At 49.0% G+C, this 23,627-nt stretch overlaps 1 long non-coding RNA gene across 1 annotated transcript in view; it reads right to left on the bottom strand.

The window, feature by feature from the left end:
• The window catches only part of LOC139361151 (uncharacterized), a 102,654-nt gene extending 79,266 nt beyond the window's left edge, over positions 1-23,388 (bottom strand). Inside the window, exon 1 of the long non-coding RNA XR_011618685.1 lies at positions 23,028-23,388. This is a non-coding gene — a long non-coding RNA (uncharacterized lncRNA). The remainder of the gene's footprint in view (positions 1-23,027) is intronic.
• Between the last annotated feature and the right edge of the window lie 239 nt (positions 23,389-23,627).

Genomic DNA, 23,627 nt, shown 5'->3' with positions numbered 1-23,627 from the left:
ACTCATACACATTTCGATTAAACAAGATAATTTACACCCTGACCATGCCAGGTAAGAGGTTTACTACAATCTTTAAACAGAGCCAGAGGCTACAGTCTGCTCCTACACAACATCATGTCTCTACAAGTTCGATGGGTTTTTACTTTCCATGTCTTCACTTGCCTAGTGCTAGAAAGCAGATTAAAAACAGAAGGAACCCAGAAACACTATTGAATGAGACTCAAATATCTTGCAGTCATCATCGTGATGAGATGTTTATTAAACAGAAATGTTCTCCCCTGTAGAAAGCAACACACATCAACACACACCGATAACTGTCGACAGCATTCCAGATCATCTTCCCTTCCATGGCCACAGTGCAGGGCAATGGACCACGCACACCTACAGACCCACGGAAAGCGGGGTGACACGGCCGATTCTTGTAGTGAGCAGGCCAGGGTACACTCAAAGTGCATCTCTTTCCAGAGGACCGCCACGGAAAGTTACACATTTATTCCACGAGTTAATGGCACTGCACCCAACATTTCTGTAAGATTCTCTTAGCAAGCTTTTCCTTCTGCCTAAAATGTCCTGACACAAACTGAAAAAGCTCTTGGAGCTGCCAAAGACTTCAGTATCCCCTTAACTATTGTCATGCACGCCCGTGTGAAGAGACCACCAAACAGGCTTTGTGAGCGCAACATGGCTGTTTATTTCACCTGGGTGCAGGCGGGCTGAGTCCGAAAAGAGTCAGGGAAGGGAGGTAAGTGTGGGGCCGTTTTATAGGATTTGGATAGGTAAAGGAAAATTACAGTCAAAGGGGGCTTGTTCTCTGGCGGGCAGGAGTGGGGGTCACAAGGTGCTCAGTGGGGGAGCTTTTTGAGCCACGATGAGCCAGGAAAAGGAATTTCAAAAAAAAAAAAAAAATCATCGCTTAAGGCAAGGACCGGCCATTTTCACTTATTTCTGGTAGAATATTATCAGTTAAGTTCAGGCAGGGCATTTGAAATTTTGTGATTCTTCAGTTACTTCAGGCCATCTGGGCGTATATACGTGCAAGTCACAGGGGAAGCGATGGCTTGGCTTGGGCTCAGAGGCCTGACAACTATAGTCTTTACTTTTAAGGTGTGGGGTCAGATCATATAATCCCCAACTAAGCTCCTGATGCTGTGTGTGGCATCTAGTAACAGTAAGTTCCATTCCTGGATTACATTTGACTCAAGAGTCCACAGTGAGAACGATTTCTGGTGAATGAAACCCCAGGCAGGAGGGTGATTCCACTGGGCAGCTCTTCACACACAACCCAGGAGCTGAGGGGAGAGGAAGAGGCCCACGCGCGTCCACCGTGTTCACGCCCCCTTGGAATGCGCCCCACTCCTAGAGACCCGGACCCAAGGGAAATCTGACCTGAAAATGGGCAAACCCTCACTTTGGCAGAGGGACAGGGACTCGGGGCCACAACTTGACCTCAGAGCAACACAAGTGCAGACACAGCACCCCAGGACACCCTCCTCACCCAAATTCAAGGAGGAAAACCAACCCCCCGCCCCCTTGCGGAAACCCCCGGCGGCTGGAGCAGACGCCTGCCGGCGTGTGCAGCCTCTGCCGTCTCACATTCCGGGCTCAGCACCTGTGCCTCAGCCCTGGCACTGCTCGCCACACCCACAGGTGTGCCAGGAGGGGCAGGTCCTAAGGTCTCCACTGCACCAAAGCCTGCAAGCCGCCCCTAAAAGTGGCCTTCAGAGTTTCTTTCTAGCCCTAAGATCCCAGCGCCCCTCCTACAATTCTAGGCGGAAAGGTGAACGGAGACCAATGGACAGAGGTGTGTGCGAGGACACGCCAGGCAGCAGAACTGGGCAGGAGGGCACTAACGCTCACTAAGCAAAGAATCAATGTTGCTTGCCACAAAAATGAGAGCAGTAAAGATTTCTTCAAACAGAAATGAGTTTGTTTCATGATTTGCTCTTAATACATAAGAAAGCATAAAAGTAGGCCTATTAACAATTACGTAAGTCTTTAGAGGCCCTTGAACTACTTCTGCCCCGAGTCCTTCCCTTGCTATTTATGGAAATATGGGAGAAACCAGGAGGTCTGAGCGTGGACCTGGCCATGCTCCCAGGGGCCGAGGAAAGTACCCATCTGTCCAGTCTTCCCTCCACCCCACGGTTCCCTCCTACCCAGACTCTTGGGCTGACGCGGCTCATGCCCTCAACAGCACCATCATTAAACGTTTAGCTTCGCATCACGACGGCTTCCTCTGGCCTCCTCTGACCACTCCTGAACCTGAACCTGCAGTCAGCACTAGTCTGCAGGACACGCGTTGACAAAGTTGATGGATCACGGCCTCCAACGAGGGAGGTGCCAGGCAAGGAGTCGGAGAGCCGAGGATGGAGCAGCCCTCACCCACGGAGGCGAAGGCCAACAGCGGCCACCACCGAGGACCTCCCTTCCCACCCTGAGGGCAACAGACACGCAATCATACACATTTCCCTGTGGGAAAATCAGTCAGTCCCTGGGGCCTCGCGCCCGGGGTGGGGGAGCATCATGGGGAGATGCCCCAGCCCCAGCCTGGCTCTTCTCTCTACAGCTCCTTTTCCCTCCTCTTCCCCCCGCCCCTTCCCACCCCCTCCTAGCCTCAGAGGCTCCTTCCTCAAATTCTTTCCCCTTGAGGAAGTCATTCATGCCCAAAATACAAGGCAAAGTCAGGGGGGCTCAAGAGAAAATCCATACCGTGGCTCGCGTTTTAGATTCTCATAAGCTTGAGAATAACCAAGCAAGAATCTTTGGCATCTGAATGTGATCTGAATGCATCTGAGCACAATGCCTGGCACTGGCCCGGAGTGGATCATGGGTGTCTCGGACATCTTGGCAACTCTACACCAATTATTTTGAAACACACCAGCAGAATAGAATCATGTGAATAGCTGCTTCTCAGTTAAAAGTAGGAAAAGACTCCAAAAGCTGCCCTCAAGGATCATCCTTCCCACGAGGAATTTCTGCATCGGGCCCTTCAGGCACAGGCAAGACCCCCGGGCCCAACTCCCTCATCCCTGCGTCATAAAGCAGCAAAGACCGTGGGGAATAAAGCAAGTGAAGGAGTCAGTCCCGCACAAAACGGGCTCCAGAAGCCACAGCCACTCTCCCAGTGTGGGAGCCAAGTTCAGAGACCTGGAAACACCAGCGTTCCCAGGGAGGAAGGCAGAACAATGCCATTTCCCCCTAGTTTAGGGAGACACCACCCCACGTCCTCTGGCCTTAATAGAAGAGAGACTTCACATAAATGATTTCAATGACTCCACCACACACAGAAAGTGGGCTGAGGGCTAACACACCCATATAAATGCCTGGCAAAAACACATTAAATGAACACACAGATAAGCAAGGTTCTCTGTTATCCACCAAATATTCAGAAACAAATCCAGTAAGCAATCTCTTTGCAATCAAAAGACCAATTCAGAGGTGCAGATTAAAAAGAAACATACAACTGAACCCTTAATACACCAAGAAGCAAATTCCACGGAAGTGTTATCACATCACCACCTCCCAGCTGAAGGAAGCAGCACTGGCCACTGACCAGCTGTTCACTCGTGGGTCAGTGAACGAATGGCAGTGCTGCCCAGGACAACGATGAGATGTTAACCTGAAAAGGGCAAAACTGCAGAGGCTGGAGGGACCTTCCAGGTAACCCGGCCCCCTCAGTGGACAGAGGACCCCCGTGGGGCCACAGAGCCCAGAGCTCCAGTGTGTTCGCGGCAAGGATTCAACTGCAACCCTGATGATGTCCGAACGCCTTCTGCCCTTCTGTGTCTCTGCCCCACTAACGGGGAATCCGTGAATGCTAAGGAAATGTAACGCATTTTACAATACATGTAGATTTTTAGCAAATTAAAGATAAACAGTGACAAACTTTGAGAATTAACCAAAATATAGTTCAGTGAATGCCCAAACTCAAAGCCAGTCTCCAAGAGGTGATAATCTGTGTGTGGTGGTTAACGCCTGTGAATCCCAGCAGTTGGGGAGGCTGAGGCAGGAGAATCACTTGAGCCTAGAAGGTTGGGGTTGCAGTGAGCTGTCATTGTACTACTGCACCCAGCCTGAGAAACAGAGTGAGCCTGTCAAAAACAAACAAACAAAAACAAATTAAAGGAGTTCAAATGAACTCGCCCATACCCTTTAAATTTTCATTAGGGTACATGGGGTGATCTAGTTCCTTTTTCCCTTGCAATACATGAATAATCTAATAATTAAATATAATCTAACAATTACATGGGAAAATTTAATTATTTTCCCATTTCATTATTCCCTATCTCAGGGAAAAAGTTGAAAGTATTCCCTATTTCAGGGAAAAACCTAAAAATCATTTTAAACCTTCCTTCTACAAAACAGTATACTCAGTCATCTCTATCTGCTTGATCATGTGGAATTCAGCTTCACATGTCTACAACACAGTTTTTGTGAAACAGCGTTTATGTAGACAGGCAAGAGAAAGAAACACTTGGTCTATGTAGAAGCAGCAGAAGACACGTTTTAACAGAAAAGGGAGAAGATACCACCGTGTGAATCTGGAAATTCTGTCCTCACCTTGTCCACACACAGAAAACACCCAAGCACGTGCCTAGTGTCCAACAGGAGCACAGAAAGGACAGGGATCCCTCCAGTTGTTTAATGACCAGCCCCACTTGTCACCGCCACATAACAAAATCCGCACGACAACTTCAGCACGTTTCATTCACGATTCCATGGAAATCAGGCTGAAGAACATACAGATGTTTTGCCCACATTTAAAAATCCAAGTGTGGGACTCATAGAAATAAAACACATTATGGGTTCACTTAACTTTTCCAAATTTTTACTTGGAGAAACCTATCAAGTTCTTGTCAGTTACATCCTTAAGTTTTTCAATAATTTTTCAATGCAAAGGTCGGGCAAGACTTGTAAAAAGGTACACACATACGGCCCGGCGCGGTGGCTCACACCTATAATCCCAGCACTTTGGGAGGCCGAGGTGGACAGATCACGAGGTCAGGAAACCGAGACCATCCTGGCTAACACGGTGAAACCCCGTCTCTACTAAAACTACAAACAATTAGCCAGGCGTGGTGGCGGGTGCCTGTAGTCCCAGCTACTTGGGAGGCTGAGGCTGGAGAATTGCATGAACCCGGGAGGCAGACCTTGCAGTGAGCTGAGATCGCACCACCGCACTCCAGCCTGGGTGACAGAGGGAAACTGTCTCCAAAAAAAAAACAAAGGAGGTACACACATACATGCCACGTTCTTCTCTCAAAGAGACAGGCCCTTTTTTAAGATTCCAGAAGTAAATGTGGTTGTCACCCTGCTTTTGAGAGGATGGGCTGTGTTTTAAGCATGAACACACTTTCCTCCATGCACCAAGGATGCACCATGGGGGCAGTGCTGCCGCCGCCTCCCCAGTCTCTGCTCAGGGTGGGGCAAGGGGAGCTCCGTTGTCTCCGGTATACACCGTCAACGGGCCAGGTGCTCAGGAGGCGGCTTCCAGGACTCGCTGTAGGCATTTGTCAGCAGGGCAGGCAGTGCCTCGTGCTGGTGGGCATCCAGCAGTAAGGGAGTCTTGCACTTCACTCCCTGGGCCCAGCCCCAGACAGAGGGGAAAGAGACACCTGTATCGTAACTCATGTGTATTTATAGATACACAGAGACTCTGCAGTGCAAGGTGCAGAACTAGAAGGAATCATGGAAATAAGAGGGAAGACATTTGGTGACGACTGGAAGAGCCACCTCAAGCCTCAGCACTTCCTGCCGGAGCCCTCACTGACCAGACTCCTCCAGGGTCACTGCCACTGCCTTGCCCAGCTCATGACAGGGCAGACAGTGACAGAGCCTCAGAACAACCGCCCACTCCTTTGTCACCAGCCCAGGGGACGAGCTATTCATGAGTGTCCCAAAGCCTGAATGTGGGAACACAGAGGTGACTGAGCAGAAAGGGGGACAGCCACAATGGCCGCGGGTGTGCAGATATTGCGGGGCACCCCAGCAGCCCTTTCCGTCTTAAAGAGGACGGCCACGGGTGTGCGGATGCTCCCGCGTGACCCAGCCGTCCTTTCCACCTTATAGGGGAATGGCCACGGGTGTGCGGATATTCCCGGGTGCCCCAGAGCCCTTTTCACCTTAAGGAGATTTTCACAGTCTCATATCAGTCTCCAAACTATTCAGTGAGGTTGAAGGAGTATCATTGTGGACCAACACTGATTGGCACCAAGTAAGGGCAATTTTATAACCATGTCTCAACCGTGAAACAATCAGGTCTTTGGCCATCTGGTCTAAGCTTTTTCTGTAACAAAGTTGGATAATTAGGTTGAACTTTGGTTTTCCAAAACTTGTTACAGAAACCACATCTTCCTAGATGTGGCTCTGTGGTGTCACGTGCACACATCAGTAGCCAGGCTTGCCAAGACTCATGGCACGTTCCACGTTCACCTGAGAAGGCTGCTCAATCACTGAGGGCTCTGGCATGCTCTGAAATGAATTTGCCACTTCAGCCTACACTCTACTCCCTTGTTTGGTTAAAGAAACCCAAAAAGCAGAATTTGTTTTGGCCAATCGCCTGCTGACCCAACTGCAGACGTTTTAATTAGAGTACTTTCATTGCATCCTAGAAAGCAAAGTCATATAGATCAACTCATTATTACCACTCCGAAGGTTTAGTAAATCTCCAGATAATCAGGCAAACATTTTAAGAAGCTACATTAAGGTTTACAATACTCAAAATTTAAAACTACATCCATGCTTCAAAAAACCACCATTCCCATTTTAGATGGCCAAATGCACATGAGAAAGAAAGAAACGTGCTGAGCGCATTTTTTGGGTAATCTTATGGAGAAACTGCCACTTTAAAAATGGCTCTAGTTCCTGGCTCCAGATGGGTGTGGTGGGTTGCCTCACTCAATTTCAACTCCACCTGAAGCTGGGACACTAGAAATCCATTCCCAGACTCCAGGACACCAGAATTCCCACTTCTGGAAACAGCCTGGAATGCAGACCTGTAGCAGAGAATTCTTTCCTGCCCACCCTAACCATCCTCTGTGGAAGGCGACAGTCAAAGACAAGTCCACCCCCCTAGGCGCAACTGCACCACGAAGAACCATTTCAAGGTGGGAGGTGATTGATTAGTGGGAACAGGCAGTTTAGCTAATCACTTATAAGGCAGAGAAGGGGGCTTTGAAGGCCTGTATCTGGCCTTGACCTCGGTAAATGGTCATCAGCCAGTCAGCCTAAGCCACATGGGAAGGGGCTTCTTGCAGTAAAAGTGGGGGCGCAGTTGTGGGGAGGGGGAATGTCTTAACCACCACTGTTTTACAGGATCACAGGGCTCAGGCAATGTTCAGTATTATCACACACCAAGGTTTTTACAGTCTGAAGAAAACTACAGTCCGAAGGTGTCAGTTCTCAAAGCCCCTACGTTCCTCCTGCTAAGATTCCCAGAGGGTCTCCACTTCTTGCACCGAACCCCAACTTGCACAGGCACCTGCGTCTTCCTCCTGCAGCAAATGCAGATAAGAAGCTGTGGTTCTGCTGCGGTAATGATGCCATGCAGCCCTAACACCACAGCAGAGCAATGGCTCTGGCCTGAATGTCCCCAAAACCTCATGCTGAAACCATCTCCGACGGGATACATTAAGAGGTGGGGCCTTTGGGAGGTCCTGCTCTCAGGACTGGGCTTGGTGTCCTTGTTGGGAGGCCTGGAGGAGCCCTCCTGCTCCTCCACAACGTGAGTTCTGACGAGACAACCGCTGCCACGCAAGACCCGGCGAGATGCTGCCGTCTGTGAGCCACAGGCCCTGGGGCACCAGATCTGCAGGTGCCTTGACCTTGGACTGCCTTGACCTTGGACTTTCCAGCTTCCAGAGCTGTGAGCAATAAATGTCTCTTTACAAATCACCCAATCGACAGCAGCCGGACAGAGGCAGGAATGTCACAACATGAGTCACTTTCTCAGTGGGCCAGAGGACTCCCCATGAGCCACCACCGTAAAGCAAGAACTCCCTGGAGGATGGAAAGGGGGTCACAAGGAATTCTACCCAGCACCAGGGTGTCTGTCCTTTCTTGCAGGAAGATAGCTGAGCCATGGCAGGAAACTACAGGGTGGGTGGGGCTGGACAGTAATGTGTCACCTGCTCATCTAAGCCTCAGTCTCCTGCCTCTCATCACGACAGTGGGGGTAACAGCCCCCTCACCTGAGCTGTTGGGGGAGGTAAGAGTGCTGGGTGACTAACAATTGTTAGCTCCACAGAAATTAGGCAAGGAATCCGCCCCATGTCTTATAAAACCAAACCAGCCCAGGAATTCCACATCACTACTAATTTGCATGGGAAAATGCCGGATTCTCCTGAGTTCTGGCATGTCACTTGTATTAATAAAGTTTGCACAGTTTTCACATAGTAAGTATATAAAACAGGAAAATAAATCATGCAATTTGGAGGCTGAAGCAGGAGAATCACTTGAGCACAGGCAGTGGAGGTTGCAGTGAGCCAAGGCCTCGCCACTGTACTCCAGTCTGGGTGACAGAACGAGACTCCATCTCAAAAAATAAAAAGAAAGATTTTGCTGCTTCATACTAGTAAAGTGGGCACATTCTACATGCCAACTCTTATTCAAAGGTCGCCTAACACTGACTCAGGAACTCTGGCCCTGATGTGCTTGGAGTTTTAATGCTAACAGTGTTAAAGACCACTCCCCCAGGAGCTCTGAACAAGTACTCCAGGTATACGCTGAACAAGACCACACACTCTCTGACCGAAATCTAACTTCACAGACCCAAACCACAGAAACACAGAAGACACTGCTTCTGTCCAACTTTTTGTTCTGCCATCGTTTGTGTCCATTATTTCCTACAAACCATCTCATTAGAATTTAAGGCACACAAAAGGCCAATACAACAGGGTTACTTTTCAAAGGTTTGGAGGTGAAGAACAGATACAATGCGTTCGCTTCCTATTGCTGCTGCAACAAATTACCACAAATGCAAACCTCCTCTGAGCCCTGGAAGTCAGGAGTCCCAGGGCTGAAGTCAAGGGGTCAGTAGCTTGTATTCCTGTCTGGAGTCTCCCAATTCATAGAGGCCACCACGCAGCTTGACTCACAGCCCCACACCCCTCCTACCACTGCCCCGGCCTCAGCCCTGCACCCCTCCGGCCCCTGCCCCTGCCCCACCCCCGCCCTCAGCCCCACAGCCCTCTGGCCTCTATCTCGTCCTCAGGTCTCCTCCTCTGAGGCAGACCCTCGTACTGCCTTCTCAAAAGGCACATGTGAAGACACTGGACCCACCTGGACAACCCAGGGTCCTCCCCCATCTCACTGTCCATTACACTCACATCTGCAAAGCCTCTTTTGCCATGGAAACTTCATTAGACTAACAATCATTTAACAAGTCCATTCTAATGATGTGAAAATTGGCATTGTTTTCCTCCTAATGAACAGATCAGTCACCCAAGTAACCTATAAATATTTGACTATTAAATATACAATACTGTAGGAGACAGAGATGAGGAAGACGGTTCCTCCCTGAAAGACGACTGGACCCTAGACGGAGGGATGAACATTCTGAACAGAATCAACATAACTCAACATTGGAGTCGGAGAGGCCAAGCAATAAGACGTTCAAAAAAGCAACCAGAAAGTATGTACTGTGCCTGTAGTTCGCATCTGCCCCTGGCGTCATGAGCACGAGCGTGCGGACACGCACACAGGGCCCAAGTTTAAGATCAAATATAAGGAAGCTTTCCACTGTAGTATTTAACTAGATCTTATTACAAAATAACCTCCTGATTGCAGTTTTTATCCAAAAAGTTCTCTGTAATTAAGGAAATTAATTTTCCCCTGAAAGACATTTCTCTATTTATCATCCCATATAAACTAAATGGGCATATTAAAGAAAAAAGACAAATGTTTGACTTCGGGGGTTTGCCTATGACTTGGATAAGCAGGATTTTCTTCTGGCCATGCAGGGAGCAGCTGGACCAGACTGGAGGGAAGGAAGAACAAATTTCCACTCTGACCTCAGTTGGGCACCAGCGTCTTCCCTGTCAGAATGTGGGTGTGGTGCTTCCCATACACCAGCCTCTGACGAAACTCAGCCCAAGGGTGTGGGAAAATGCTGTCTACTTCTGAAAAATCTATAAGGTGCAGACACATCAAAAGCTTCAGAAAACTGTAAAGGACCAAGGAGACCGCTACACCCTTGGAGTTTACAGAAAATGGTCAGCATCACACGTGCCTGAGGTCCAGGGTCAGCTCCCAGCTGCCGCGACGCCGTGAGCGCAGCCCTGGCTTCCCCTCTGATGCAGAGAGCTGCTCACTCTGCCGGCAGCACTCAGAGCTCAGAACATTCTAGATGAAAGCAACGTGTTCCTTTTAAAATGGGGAACCGGGGCAGCACAACCGAAGCTCTACGACTGTCTCAACTACTGGGTTTCGGGGTAGCATTAGGAAATCGTGAGAATCCAAATCTCAATTTCATACAGATTCCAGATTCACTGCAGGTTCCAGAATTTCCTGAAACCTTCTTCCAATTTATCACTCAGGATTCCCTTGCCAAAGCTAATAAAGTCTACATTCCTTACGGAAAACCCACCATAAGCACCACCACAAATAAGATCAACTGACGCCCGCCCTTCGCACCAAACCTATAAACTGTTACTCACACAAGACTGTGCTGGAGGCAGCTCTCAGCTGAAGCCGAATCCGTGAGACTTCATTATCCCCATTTTGGATCGAGTGTGAAGACTGTCAGCAAACCAGGGCCCCAGTGTGAAGCAGAGAACAGATCCTCTGATGCCTGCCTGAACATTTCCTTCCCACCTCTGGCTTGCATATTGAACACCCTCAGAGCTACTGACCCACCCACATTTGCAGGTCATTTATCCAGCCACCAGGATAACACAATTATGCGATAAAAATGCCTTCTCAGGGCTTTGTCATACTCAATAAGGAAGCTCAGAAGGCTAGGTAAGCGCAAGAAAGGGGGAAGCGTCCTCCAAACAGACAAAAACCAAGGAAAACCATGCAGAGACTTGAGAGAGAGAGCAGAAACAGAGCCCGCTGTAGCCTTTCAGGTCCTGCTGGCCGCAGCCCTGCGTTAGGAGGCACCATTTCCACGGATGCATCCTGCTGGGCCCATTTGAAAGGTCCCGCTTGTGAGACATTCACCCCCACTTCCAGCTCCTGCAAGACCCGCTGCAGCCCCACTCCATCCTGGGGGCCGACTGTGCAAGTCTTCCCGGCGAGACCCCTCAGAGCCTGCTCAGTCTGAGACTGGGAAGCACCAACGATCCACAAAGGCACAATCCCGTTCTCCTCGTGCTGCTTTCTGGGTTCCAAGTTGTCTAACGAGTCCTGCATAAACCCCGGGCTGGGGAGCCAGCCAGGGCCCAGCAGCACCCAGCTCATGCGCTCCACTCACCCCACAGAGGACCACGGAGGCCCCAGCATGCTCTGTCCGTGGGGCAAGACACCAGAAACAGCCACAGTTCAGGGTTCTGCCACCCGCCCTCTGCCGTCATTACCTGCTGTGATCTGAATTCTCATTGGTGGGAAAAGTGATCCCACAGCTCCGCTGCCTTAATTACCTGCTGGGATCTGAAATTGCATTGCTTGGAAAGGGCATCTCACTGGTCAAGCACTCCTTGCTGCCTCCTTGCAAACAACATTAAAAATCCAAAACCCCTCTTAAAGAACGTTTACTATAACCTCAAAACAAGACCCATCCCGAGACCAAGGAAGATACACACGCACATCTGACACCTGGTGGACATCCTTTACCGAAGTCACAGCTTCCATGTGGCGTGTGAAGCAGGAGGCCTGTCACGGTGACTCAGGCTGAGGTCTGAAGAGGGGTCTTCCAAGCAACTAGGCAACCAGGACGCACACCCCAAAACCCAAGTCCCCGCACTCATGTACCTGGCAGAAATGCTGCGTGGCCATCGACACCAGTTGTGAACCAAGACCGATCTGTGTCCTGTGGCCCTCACAACGTCCGTACATGCCTGGGCCCAACACAGGCCCGCACAGCACCCTGCTTGCCTCCAGTGGGGCTCTCTCCTGCCAAGGGGGATGGCCCTGAAGTCCGTTGAGATTTTCAAAGCTCTACAACGTCGTCCTTCCTCCTGCTTGTTCAGAAGGCCTAAAGCCCTGAAGACACCAGTGAGAATTGACCTAGCCTCTTAAGGCAGCTCAAACGCCTAAACACAGGAACGCTGGACCTCTCTGCCCTCGAGAGCAGCCGATAACACACTGGGCTAAGCAGAAGGCACAGATGTCACATCCAGAAGCCAGTGGCGCTCAGGATTGCATTCCAGGAGCCGCCCATGTGAGTCCCTCCAAGGCTTCCAAGTCGCACTTGATTGTTTTCATCGCATCTCTATAACATCAGAGACATTATATCTCGTGGTATCTATGAGATCGTCTCTACTTTTATGAGCACATATGCTCCCTGACTTACCATGGGATGAAACTGTTCCAATAAACCCAGCGTAAGCTGAAAATATCCTAAATAGAAAGTACATTTGACATAATAGTTTCAACTTACAACGGGTTCATCCAGAGGCAGCCCATCTTGGGCCAAACAATGCACTGAGTGTGACTAATTCACACTATCACAAGGTTGGAAAAAAAAAAAAAACACAAATGTAACCATTGGGAGCCAGGGACCATCTGTATTGGGGCTCCTGTCTTCAGAGACAACAGAAACCTCTTCTTAGGCAAGAATCACAATTTATAATCCTCAAAATGTTAAACTTAGTTTAACAATCTAGAGGTTCAAACAAAGCCAAAGTAGGCCCACAAGGCCGTTTGTGCCATTCGCTAAGACACACGACTCTGTAATAACCCTCACCACAGCCCCTCAGGGTGGGTCCCAGAGGCGGCTGAGGCTTGTGGCTACGGACACTAACGAAACCAAAATCAGAGTACGCAGGTGCAGTCAAGTCATATGACTTCTCCACTAGCATATGCACAAATGTTCATCAGCAAATCTCATCTTCGCTTTACCTCCCTCCCATGACCTAAAAAGGAGTCCACCACACACACCCACAAACACACACACCACTTCAAAAACATAATTAGTACTTGCATTCAATTCTGGGCATTCAGAATAGACCTAATGGGTGATAAAATCTCTCCTCCAACCCATTGCTTAGCCTTCTTAGAGGATGAAGGATTTTGCATAACACAAGTCAACAGATAAAAGATCTGCTATAGAAACAGACTTTCAAGTGGTCCTCATTATAGTGATTCAACTAATATACAAAGGCCCAACACACAGCACAGTGTATGTTAGAAGAATGATTAATTTGTTCCCCTAAAAATCCTAATATCTACACAGAAAAAAATACCCAATACACATTTTATCATTCTTTACCAGTATAGTCATACAAAGGAGTATCACAAAAGCAAAAGAACACATTTGGTTTGATTCACAGTTCTAAGTTTAATATAAAATTGCTAAAACCACCAAGACAAACATGACTATGAAATATTTAATGAACTTCACCTAAATTCAAGTCACCATTCAACCACCACTACCTCTACTGTCCTTACGGGAACTTTCCAAAAGTAAATTCTGGAATTAACAGGACAAAATTTTCTGGTGATAGAAATTAGGAAGAAATTGGTTGAAGGCCGTTCCTTGGCTGTCAAACTTTTTCTCAATAATATTTTGTAAAATAAAAGCATCAAACAGATCTTTACATTAACTTACAATCTATCAAGCAATACTGGAGCAAGCTTTAAATATTAGCCACATACTGTCAGGGCTGACTAACATTAAATCAGTATCAGTCTCATGTCTTGCAGCAACCACAGCTCATCTTCTTAAAACCACTTAAGATTTCATAATTAACTCAAACAATGTAAGTCATCTCCTTGATCTTTGACATTAAGGGGTCATTTTCCCCCAAAATAGTACCTCTTTCCTTGACATGATTTAATCTGTGGTTAGAGTATTTAACAGGATTTCTTTCCTTCTAATAAAATATACACCTTTCCAATATGAAAAACTCTAACTGATAATGCTATAGCTTAACCAGGTCAAAAGCATTTTTTTTTTTAAGTTAAAAAAAGAACCTAACTGCATCTTTGGACCTTATGTGAGGTAGTGTCCAGGGTCACTGGGACCCCTGCTTGGCCAGTGTAGCTGGGTACCAATTAAAGACAGAAACCCAAGCATTCACTCAAAGCCCCTTCCCAGCTGTTCATCCTAGTGGAAGAAGCCATGGGTACAAACGAATGCGGCATTCTACGGAGGGCTTTGGGGATAGGCTGCTTGAGAACATCAAAGTGGCTCACGTCCCCTGAGTATAAAGCCAGTGACTGCTCTCAGCTTCCATCCACAGTAGCCAAGGTCTAGAATCACCTGAGTGCCCGTCAACAGGGGATGAAGGGAACGTGGCACAAATATACACAGGAGCAATACTCCACCACACAGCGGAGAGCCCTGTCATCCGCGGCAGCATGGATGGAGTTGGAGGACATTACGTTAAGCAAACGAGCCAAGCAAGGAAACGGCACATGTTCTCACTCATAAGCAGGAGCTGAGAGCAGATCTCGTGGAGGCCAAGAGTAGGTGGTCAACAGGGCCCAGCAGAGCCCACTCATAAGCAGGATGGGCAGAGGCTGGTAACGGGCACAAACACACAGCCTAAGGGGAACACGACACCTACTATTGATAAATCAGCAGGGGCATGGCAGTGGGTCATCTACTGTGGATTTCAAAACAGCTAGGAGACAATAACTTCACATAACCAGCACAAGGAAAAGAAACTATTTAAAGTGAAAGACATCCCAAGTACACAGATTTCATCAATATAGGGGTGAATCAAGGTATTACATGCACTCTCGAAATATGTACATATATTATGTATCAACAGAAACAAAAACCAATGACAGAACCATTTGCGAAGCGCGTGCAGGAGAATGGGAAGCCTGACATGGTGTGGCTGTGTGTCCCCACCCAAATCTCATGCTGAACTCTAACCCTGTGTTGGAGGAGAGCCCTGGTGGGAAGTGATTGACTCATGGGGGTGGTTTCTAATGGTTTAGCACGATCCCCCAAGTGCTGTCCTCATGATAGTTCTCCTGAGATCTGGTTGTTTGGAGGTGCATGGCACCTTCCCCTTCACTCTCTCTCCCCTTCCAGCCATGTGAAGACATGCCGGCCTCCCCTTCACCTTCCACTCTGATTGTAAGTTTCCCCAGATGTAGGAGCCTGTACAACCCACAGAACTGTATGCCGATTAAACCTTTTTTCCTTATTACCCAGCCTCAGATAGTTCTTTATAGCAGTGGAAGAACAGTACAGTCCTCAGGACCAGCAATGTTTTCCTTCTACCCAGCGGCCAACAAGGTCCCACACCCTAGTTGGTTTTCCAAAGCTTTGCCAGAATGCTGAAGCTGTTTTGGGGATACTGACTTTCCCCATCTCTGGCAAACCAGATGGGGCATCCTATTTGCCTCTTACCACCTTTCTCAGAGAAACCCCACCTCTGAAACAGCCTCCACCAGGGGCCTCCTTCAGCAGCAACAAAGCTGAGTGTTCCTTGCACTTCCCTTCTTCTGAACAAGTAAACATCTTGAGCTTGTTTTTCCATCTTCCCAGCTCATTGAAAAAAATATCTTATGCTTTCTATTTTCCTAACACACACACATGGAAGAGAAGCGCCTTGAGGACAGGGGCTCTTGTTTTCCCGGATCTGAGCCTGGCCCTCAAACACTAGCCAAATACTAACACGATATCCAGAGGCAGAAATGCAAATATCCACATGACTTCAAATACCCTAAGGATCTAACAGGCCGAGTGGCCCATGTAACTATGGTGTGCTGGGCCATTCAACTGGTGTCCAAATCCCTGTCCAAGTGAACTCTTTAATTTCGAGACTTTTCAGACAGCTGTTTTTTTTCTTGTGGTTGTTCTGTTTTGTTTTTATTAAACGGATATGTTACAGTTATGATCAAGAATATCCCAGGCCGAGTGTGGTGGCTCGTGCCTGTAATCCCAGCACTTTGGGAGGCCAAGGTGAGCGAATCACCTGAGGTCAGGAGTTCAAGACCAGCCTGGCCAACATGTTGAAACCCCGTCTCTACTAATACAAAAATGAACCAGCCATGGTGGCAGGCACTTATCCCAGCTACTCAGGAGGTTCAGGCAGGAGAATGGCGTGAACCAAGAGGTGAGGCTGCAGTGAGCCAAGATCGTGCCACTGCATTCCAGCCTGGGCAACACAGCAAGACTCTCTCAAAAAAATAAAAATAAACCAATACTCCCAGTTAGTTCTTCACCAATGTCAGATACATCAGTTTAAAGAAAAATATGAAAGCATGTTTTTAAATTTCAGTGTTGAATTTAACCATATCTTTTAAGAAGATATGAAGATAGAAGTTCCCCAAGGATCGGGAGAGAAAAAAGCAGTTAAGAAAATGTTAAAACCTCAGGAGAAAAACAAGTATGGGTTAAGACCTCAAGGCAAAACTTTTTCTTTGCACTTTGATTTCAAAAGAACAGAGATGCCCAAATTATGAACTCTCCCATCTGCATTTTATATTCGTCTGTGTCCTTTGAAAGGCTGGAGATGGGATCCCAGGTTCCAAAGTGCCTGGCCATGGCTCACATCAGGCGGCAGCTTTCACAGCCGTTTACTCCCCTGACTGTGCCTAGAGAGCTCTGTGGCCCAATTTACAAAAAAAAAGGTCCTAATTTACTCACGTTCATCACTTATGAGCAGAGTCTCAAGAAATGAGACAAATATTGACACTCCACAGAAGCAAGTACTCTCTTCCAAAAGGTCAAGTGCCAGGTTCCCATGAGCCAGGCAGCTTGCTTACAGAAAGCACTGGCTGACTTGCTGGTTTAATGTTAAATGCATTTAAAATATTAAGTGATCAAACCCCCCTCCCAGTGGGTGTGCGCATTGAGCTGGCTGCAGTAGTGATGCAGACCACGTTCTTTCCTTTGGTTTTGCTTCAAGCAGAGCACCCCACACCCAGGAAGAGGCCAAAGGACGGCATCGAGGTCTAGGACAGATCTAATGAGAGCTGCAGGCTGACTGCCTCATCTGCAAATAGTCTCTCATTTCAGAGGCAATCATGGAACAGAGTTCATAACACGTGAATTTTTAAAATTCATATTTCTAATTTCATCCCATTAGAACTTTTGAACCTCCACCTCCCACCTAGAGAACGTCAGCTCAAGCCGATCACAGCGCAGTGCGATTTTCTATAAATAATGTGCACGCCTGCATCTGAGCTGAGATGTGAATGTCTGGAATGTGCCTGCCAGGCCCAGGAGGAACTGCAGCAAGTGTGGGGACACAAGCCGCTAAGGAATCTGATTTGGAGGGAGCTGGAGGCAACTAAAACTAGGTCCACTGGTTTTTCTTGGTAAGGTTTGACCAGGCAAACTGTTATCACTGTTGCTAATTTATGGTAATTGGGATGGGGACTTAACAGTAAGTAATTAGAGCAATTACAGAATTTTCTACTCAATTACAATGGCACAGATTCCTGAGGATGGAAGAACTGTTGCCCAGGAATAGAGTTCAAGAGGTCCTCCACTTGCTCCGAGGAACATGGCATTTCCACGCACCCCTGCTTTGGTCCCTGGCCACCACCATCCTGATCTCGGCCATCTGATGGCATCAGTCCCCAAAGCTGGAAACACCTGATACCTCTTGTCACCCTCCCATCTGCCCTGCCTTCCTCCAGTCCGGGATATTCAGGGATGCCCACATACAGGTCAGGAAACCAGGGTTATCACAAACCAGTGCCTGCATTCAAAGTCCTCCACGGCAGCACAATCACCAATGGCCAATACTCCCAGAACATTCCACCTCAAAACGGGAGCACATCTGGATTCAAGCTGACAATGCTGCATTCTCTTTGCCATGTACCCATGGAGGCATGTCAGGTTCCACCTAAAGGTATCAGGTTCCACGCTGGCCAGGAGCCCAAACCTAGTCACTCTGCATGATCTCATTTCACCATCCACAGAGAAGCCTGCAGTTTTCCTCCGGTGCACGGTGTGGATGGTGGATGCATTTCCCCTGAAGACTCGGAGACAGGAGCCTGGCCAAGGAGGCCAGTCACCCCAGCCCCTGCAAGGCCCAGACGTGCCCCTCTGCTGTCTGCACACAGTACCCAAGTCTAGCAGCGCTGGCTCTGTGGTGGGATCCATCTGGGCCTGCAGAGGACCCGGGGCACAGGAACCGTGCAGCCTGGCTGCAGCCAGAGGCCTAAGGGATCCCCACGAAGCTCTCCAGCCTAGGTGCCCTCACCACAGGCAGAGCCATGCAAGAGAGTTGCCTGCTGAACTGGAAACGCCCCAATCTGCTCAGCTAAAACAGAAAGACAACAGCCACCTACAGCTGCTGAGCCCCGAAACGTGGCCACTGGGCCTGAAGGGTTGAATCGGGAATTTAATCTGTGAAGTTCTTTTCAAATGTGTTTAGCTATGTAATCAAATCTTTATTCTAATTCAATTTAAAGGAGCCTCTGGCTATGGGCTCCCTTGTCGGGCATCACAGCTCCAGGGAGTAAGAATGGGAGAGAGGGGCCCAGAGCCTTTCTGCATTCTCCACGCTAATTCAACACGTCATCATAAGGAAAGGCACTCCAGCAGGAGAGGTGTACACGGGAAGAACTGGGTTGGCCCTGACAAGCATGACCCCCATGACATCACAGCTGCCTCAGCCAACAGGCAAAAAGACAATGATGCCCACCTGGACAGGCCACCGGATGTGATGATGCACCCCCAAGCCCTAGTCCCACAGCAGCCAGAGACCACCCGCTGCTCATCCCGGGTGAAACAGGCAGAGCTACCCGAGCCATCAAAAGCAGGAATAATTAAGGAGGCGATTCCCACGACACACGTGACACTCCTTGGAGACAGACACAGGCTTCGCTGTGAAAGTGCAGAGGCCGGTGCAGTCCCTAGGCGGGCTGCTTCTTCCCACGATCGGGAAGAAACCAGATCCATTTCCTTGTAGGAGAATCATTTGTACCGTGATTAGACAGAAGACAGAAGGTGGCTGATGTTATCAAATCATCAAGCACCTCACGGCTGCTTCTCCAAGGAAGGCCTGGAAATTTGCAGCCACCCGCGTAGGGGCCGCAGTGTTTACAATGGAGATATGGGTGACTGAGGTCTGGCTTCCTCAGGGAAGCTAAATTTGAACTTTCACCACTGAGGAATCGGTCATTTACAGTCACTCACCCTCAATGCAGAAGAGGGCTCAAGACACTGCACCAGACTTCAACACTCAGGGTTAGGGTTAGGGTCAAATTCACAAGTTTTACAAGATGTATTTCCTTGGGATGCCAGAAGAGATGCAGCTTCACACCCCCCCCACCCCCCACCTGCATGGTTTGCTTAGCCCCTTCACCAGTGGATCTCACCTACAGATGACACATCCATGCCTCATCCATGGCAGCACAGAAAACCACTTGGAAGACAGCCACTCCCACCAAGCTTCCTGACTTTGGTGTTTAAAATCTGCATCATTTAAAATCTGCATCTCATACGTGAGATTACACTCCTCCGAACAACGACATTGCCACTGTCATTTCACCCAAAAGGGCTTTAGGAAATGACACGCGGTCCAGACGCCAGAGGTCGCCGGCCGCCTTACTCTAGCCTAATTCCTTTGTGTCTGTATGGAGGCTTCACAGATACAGCCCATTAATGACCCTATGAGAAGCTCAGGGCATAGACGAACTCAGTGCTGAATTTTTTCCATTTATCACCCTTTTGTTTTGTCCAGAAGACAGCTGAGAAAGGTGGGGGCAGATCATGTCCTCAAGTGTAATGACTCTAGCCACTTCTCTTCACCCTAGGTCACCCCTTAGTCAACACGCTCTTGAGAAACCAGAGCAATTCTGTTCCCTTCACTCTGGGTTCCAAGCACTAAATTCCTCCATTTTATCAATGAGATTATCAAGCAGCCATTTGTAATCTGGACTGCAATCTGATACAAAATTTAAAGCTAATTTAAGTTGCGGTAATAGCTCCTATTTACATTATAGATAAGGCATGAATGAAAACTTTAATCTGTTCATAGGACCAACTTTGTAAACAAACCAATTATTCGAGCAATGATTGTTTTCAGTTAGATGCAAATTACTTTGCTCATAAAAGATTTACCAGTAGGAATTTTTAAATCCATGGTCTGTCTTTTCTGAGCCTGTCTCTACACCTTCCCCTGAGTGCACAGCAGGACTTCTCAGGACATCCCATCAGCAGGCCCACTGAAGAGAATAAGCCCGCAGCCCCCAGCCCAGGAATCAAGTCCGAGCCCCAGCAGCCCCTCGTCCAGCCGGGGCTTCCTCACCAGCACAGCACCCAGAGGTCTTCCAGGTTTAACGCCACGTGTGCGTGGAAAGTAGAGTGCTGGAAGGAACACAATAGACATTCAACAATGCAAATTCCCCCCTGGAACAGCTCAGCAGCCCTCTGTACCTTCCCCAAAGTACCCATGCCAGGCAGGCATAGTGTCCAATGGGGGTGCCTAGGAATCAGCATTTAACACTATTCTGATGAATAAAAGAGTTTGAGAGGTCGGTCAGCGAGAGGCTGCCGTGGCCTCCACTCATTTGCAGGCTCTGAAGACACACAGATTCAGGTAACAGGCCAGACAGGACAGGACAAGGATGGGGAGGTGGAGGACAAATTCCATGGACCACCAACCACCCCGCCATCCCCACTGAGACTCCGTGATTTAAGGAGAGGCAAAGCCAGGGAGAAAAGATGCCCGCACCACACGAGCGACTGAGATTTCACCTAAAGCACGCAGCACGTGGCTGAGGGCCAAGGTTGGGCAAGCCAGGAGCACAGAACGGGATTCACAGGCCCAGAGGTGCCCCCCACACCCAGACCCCATGCAGACCTCCCAAGCACTGCCTGTGTCTCCTGCCTGGTTTATTTCCTCCCCCCCTTCTACTGTGTTGGTTTCTCAGCCACCACCCACCACCACACAACCCTCTCTACAAGCTTGGTGGACTGAAAAGAGCGGGGGCAGGTAAGATCTGGGCTCTGGGGCCAACGTCCTGCCTGAGACATTAGTTCCAACCCACCCAGCTGTGATGTGAGCCACCGAGATTTCTCAAATGTGAGATGGGAAGGTAACTGAACCCACTCACCAGGACGGCTGTGCAGACTCAGATTACATATAGCCACACCTCGGCGTCCAGCACACGTGGGACCCCAGTCGTGTTGCCCCTGATGGGAATCCCTCTATCTATGCCCCTTCTGCTACCAGAGCCAACTGCCAGCAGTAGCTGTGGAGGGTGCATCCTCTATTCCCACTCCACTCCCCTCCCATCGCTCCACGCAGTGACCTGCCACGCAGCGGCCACCAGCAAATCCGGCCCCACTGGATAACCGACCACCAGCCACCCCTCACTTTGGGGCGTCTTCCACTTGCAGTTCCGAAACAGGCCGAGAAACCGCCCTCAAAGGCAGTCACCTGTTCCTTAGTGCATGTAATGACCTGCCACGCAGGACCACCAGCAAACCCAGCTCCACCATGCAGGCTCCTGTGGATAACCGAACCCCCACCCCCCACATTGGAGCATCTTCCACTTGCAGTTCTGGAGGGGGCCGAGAAACCGCTCTCAAGGGCACTCACCTGTTTCCTATTGCACGTAATGACCTGCCAAGCAGGGCCACCAGCAAACCCAGCTCCACCGTCCAGGTTCTGGTGGGTAACTGCCCCCGTCCCCCGCTTCCTCCTGGGGTGTCTGGGAGGCTCAGAAACTGCCCTCCAAGGGCACTCATCTGTTCCTTATTCCACTAATACCTCATTTACAGAAATCCACTTTGACTTTCCAGCACTGCAGTTGTGACAATTTAGCAATCCTGCTTGCAAGCTACAAGAGCTTGAGGTCAGGTCCACCTCACCAGTATCCCAGAGACCCAGCACTATCCCACTGTGTTTAAAATTCCAAAATACTCCTTCGAAATGCTACTGGCATTTGCTTTGCACATAAAATGCTAAAAACCTTCCAGTGAAACAAATATCTTCAACAGTTTGATACAATGACACATCTGCCAAGTTGTAAAGCCTCATGCATTTATAACATTTTATTTATGGTCAAATGGTTCATTAATATAAATTATGAGAATCTCTAAGAAACAGGTTTCTTCTGGCATTAGATGACCAAAGGAAAACTGGGTTCGGGCTGGCTTGCGGGCCTGTAGAGGCAGACATATCTGCTGACACAACCAAGCTCCTTCCCACTGACGTGGCCTCATCTCAGGCCCCTCACCCGGATGCCCGCAGGCCCCTGGAGGAGCAAGCTGACCTGTCCACATTTCTCAAATGCACAGCTGTTGCTCACACTGCAGATAGCGTTCAAGGCACGAGCAGGCCGCCACGCTAAAAATACCACGCAGCGTCCACGCCAGGTGACGGTGGTTTTCACTCCATCCCAAAGCCCCAGGTATGAGTTTACAGCCATGATTACCACATGGATTTTTAGACCCTCAGGACATACTTTGTTTACTTTTATGCAACAAAGTTAAAAGACTATCACTCAGATATAGGCTCTGAAACTGTGGAACAATTATTTGGGAACAGAGCCTCTGCCGGATCAGGATTAGCACTTGGGACAACATTCCATGACCTCGGTCCACACAAACCCATCCAGACCAGAAGCCTCCCGCACTGTCATTTCTGTGGATTTCTGTAAACGAGGTATTACTGCAATAAGGAATAGATGAGGGCCCTTGGAAGGCAGTTTCTGAGCCTCCCAACCACACGGCCATGTTCAGGCTGAAGCCGCACCACCTCCAGAAACACTGTCCCTCGCCGAGGTGTGCCTGGCCTCTCCCTTTTTCCAAAACTTAACAAAACCTGAAAAAGACAGGTCTGTGTAGAAAAACACAAACTACTTGCCATTCCTCTTCCCAGTTGAGGCTGTAGGAAGCTCGTCTCGGCCCTCACCGTGTTCTGACTGTGGCTTGGTTCCCATAAGAAATAAAGTCAGAATTCTAGTCCCTGTCTCCTGGGCAGTGTGGCAGGCATACATACCTTCAGTTACATGAGGAAAGGCGTGGCGAGCCCCCTTCCTTCAGTAAAACTGCACAGTTCCCAGAACCCCGATGCCATCCCCCTCACACCACTGTGAACACCTGGACAGAGCACATTTCAATGCGTGCACCTTTGTGGGCTAGTTTTCTATTTCTCCACTAAATCACCCCAAATTTAGCACCCTAAACACTGACTTATTTTCTCCCATTTCTGGAAGCTGGAGTCTAAAACAGGTCCCACCAGCTAACGTCGAAATGTCGGCAGGGCTGGCTCTGGGGAAGCGACCGTCTCCTTGCCTCCCGCAGCCTCTAGAGGCTTCCGCATCCCTGGTCCATATGGCACCCACTGTCTTCAGGACCCACAGCGGCTCTGATGGCCCCTCAACTGGAAGACGCAGAAATGTCAGGAGCCCGGGATCTAGTGCTAGGGCCAAACCGCCCCACCCTCCCAGCTCCTCACACACTCCCGTGTGAGCTAATATAGATTCCACTTTAACTAGAGTCACCTGTGTAAGGGGTAAGTGCCCAGCTGTGAACTGCTTAACCTCGCCCACACAAACCCCGAGAAATAACTCACAGGCCATGGACCACGCCACAAGCA

Source organism: Macaca nemestrina, assembly GCF_043159975.1.
Source record: "Macaca nemestrina isolate mMacNem1 chromosome 11 unlocalized genomic scaffold, mMacNem.hap1 SUPER_11_unloc_2, whole genome shotgun sequence".
Classification (NCBI taxonomy): domain Eukaryota; kingdom Metazoa; phylum Chordata; class Mammalia; order Primates; family Cercopithecidae; genus Macaca; species Macaca nemestrina.
The sequence above is the reverse complement of the archived record's forward strand: the minus strand, read 5'-3'. Positions and strand labels throughout refer to the sequence as shown.